This window comes from Tamandua tetradactyla, chromosome 16 (genome assembly GCF_023851605.1).
Source record: "Tamandua tetradactyla isolate mTamTet1 chromosome 16, mTamTet1.pri, whole genome shotgun sequence".
Taxonomy (NCBI): Eukaryota; Metazoa; Chordata; class Mammalia; order Pilosa; family Myrmecophagidae; genus Tamandua; species Tamandua tetradactyla.
The window spans coordinates 51,003,677-51,006,205 of NC_135342.1; the positions used below are offsets into that span (position 1 = coordinate 51,003,677).

A 2,529-nucleotide genomic window follows, 5' to 3' on the forward strand; every position below is an offset into this window, starting at 1 on the left:
TCAATAAAAATATTTAAAAAATAAATCAGAGTGATATACCATAGTAATAGAATAAAGGACATACCACATAATCATCTTAATAAATGCAGAAAAGTATTTGGCAAAACCCAAAACCTTTTCATGATAAAAACATTCAGCAAATTAGGAAAAGAAGGGAATTTCCTCAACCTTATCAGAGCATCTACGAAAACCCCGCAGCTAGCACCATACTTAATGGTGATGGAATGAATGCTTTCCCCCTAAGATAAGGAACAAGAAAGCATGTCTGCTCCTACCTCTTCTACTCAACCTTGTACTGGAGTTCTAGACAGGGCAATTAAGTAAGAAAAAGATACAAAAAGCTTCTGTATTGGAAAGGAAGTGAAACTATCTCTACTTGCAGATGAAAAGATCTTTTATTTAGAAACGCTGAACGAAACTACAAAACATTTTACTAGAAGCAAAGAACAAATCCTCACAGAAACAATATACTGTATTTTTACACACTATTAATGAACACTCTGGAAAAAAAAAGAAATTAGGAGAGCAGTTCCTTTATATTTAGATATTGATAAAGATTTTCTCTGGCTCTCTACCAATTTACAACTCCGTCAGCAGCGGATGAAAGTTCTAGCTGCTTTACATCCTGGCCACACTTGGCATCGCCTGTTATTTTCCTGTTAGTCATTATGATGGGTGTATAATAATATTTTAGTGGTTTTATTTTTATTCTCTATTTAAGGAACCATTGCCATCATCCTTTTCCAGAGTTCTTTAAATATGGTCTCCTTTAGTTGTTTGAACACATTTACAATAGCTGTTTTCTCCCCCCCCCCACAGTTTCATAAAGGTCTATTTCATATTTGGTGGGTAGCCCATTTAACAGTTAAATACATTTAAATAATGTATAGGTGACTGCACGATTGCAGCATTGGTAAGTAGATAACCAATTCAACTAAAACCCACTAACAAGTAACTGTTTAAATATTTAAAATACAGCTCTTGTTTATATCATCCTTTGTTCACTTTCTGGAGGGAAAAAAAAAGGCCTGCTCGTCACAATGGAAATCTATTAAGGCCAAATCTTCTAACCCATTCCCAGGGGGTTCTTCGGCTGGATTAAGCCTCCAACTCCAGGGCAAATCCAAGTTTGTGGTCTCCAGCACAATCTCTCTTCTCATCTACCAGAGCACAGCGTAAGCTTCACACTGGGCATCAGAGTCGGAGTGCAGCCCACCCCTAGTAAGTTAGAGTTGCTGGCTTTTGCAGAAATAGAAGCCGTGGGATCCAACAGATATTTAGCTGCAGTGCCAAAATGAGTACAGTTGGTACCCGATGTCCAAGTAAGGTTTACCGAAGTGTCAAGATCTTAACATACTTTCTGATAAACTGATTCTCCAAATTCTGCCCCATCATTGACATTAGTGTGAAACTGGAAGCCTTCAGTTCTGCAACCCACTGCAAAGTTATGCCTTGTCAGCTTTGATTTGGCACTGTCAGAGGTCATCTGGTCACCAGCAAGCCAGCCCTCATCACTCAAGACGGCTGAACCATGGATTGCAGGTCCAGCAAAATGAAAATCAATCTCACAGCCAAGGCTTATGCTTCCAGTCTTGTAAGAAGACTCCATTTTACCACATTCCCATGTTTGGTGAGAAGGTGGTATCTATCAAATGTCAGCTTCTAACCTTGACAAATCAGGTCTTCGATTGCGATTTCTGTTCCTACAGTGTTATCAGTGCTCCACGTTTCTGTGAAACTGAGACCATACTTGCATCCACTGCGCTTGGTCTCCAAGGTGCCAGGAACTTTTCCAGTGTCTGTGTCAGATGAACAGGTGTTGGGAATTCCACCCCACTGCATGGCTTTGTTTTTACATCTGGATTCACCAAGCCCAAACCAAATCCTTTGTTGAAAATATGTCTGGCAGCTTTGCCAAGGTCAGCATATGATGGAGGATTGCACACTTTGGCCTCACGCAGATCTTCCCAGAGATCACCATGGCGAGGCCGGGGGAAGGGGTCAACTGGTTGTCTCCTGAGGGGGCTGCCGCAGCTCTCCTCATAGTTGAAGCTTCCAAACTGGTTCAAGATAGGGCTGCAGCAGTCACAGCTGGAGGGCCAAGTCTCCCATAACTTTTGAAAACTTTGTCTGCTAAGTACAACAGTTGGAGTCCCTAAGAGAGGGTTTCTATAGACAGTTGTCTTTGTTATGTATGGATCCCACTTTCCTGTTTCTTTATTTGTCTCCTCATTTTTGTTGTTGTTGAATAATTATTGCAGCAACTCTGGATTCCACCCTCCCGAGGGGTGGTTATTGTTGCTGGGTTTTGTTTGCCTGTGTCTTTATTTAGTGACTGGCCTGGATTAATCCTGTGGAGTATGTTTCCCCCACAAGATGTGGCCACTGATGTCTTTGCCCAGTTTTTTGTTTGTTTGTTTTAAATTCTTGTTTGTATTTTTAAAACTAGTTCTGAGTGTCATCTTTGGGACATTGCTTAGTGGGTAGCCAATGACTGATCAGAGTTTGTGCTTAAATACCTTAAGCCAG

General features: G+C 40.9%; 1 pseudogene; it reads right to left on the reverse strand.

The window, feature by feature from the left end:
* Positions 1 to 1,098: 1,098 nt before the first annotated feature.
* LOC143660319 (non-selective voltage-gated ion channel VDAC2 pseudogene) lies at positions 1,099 to 1,981 on the reverse strand (annotated as a pseudogene).
* Positions 1,982 to 2,529: the final 548 nt, after the last annotated feature.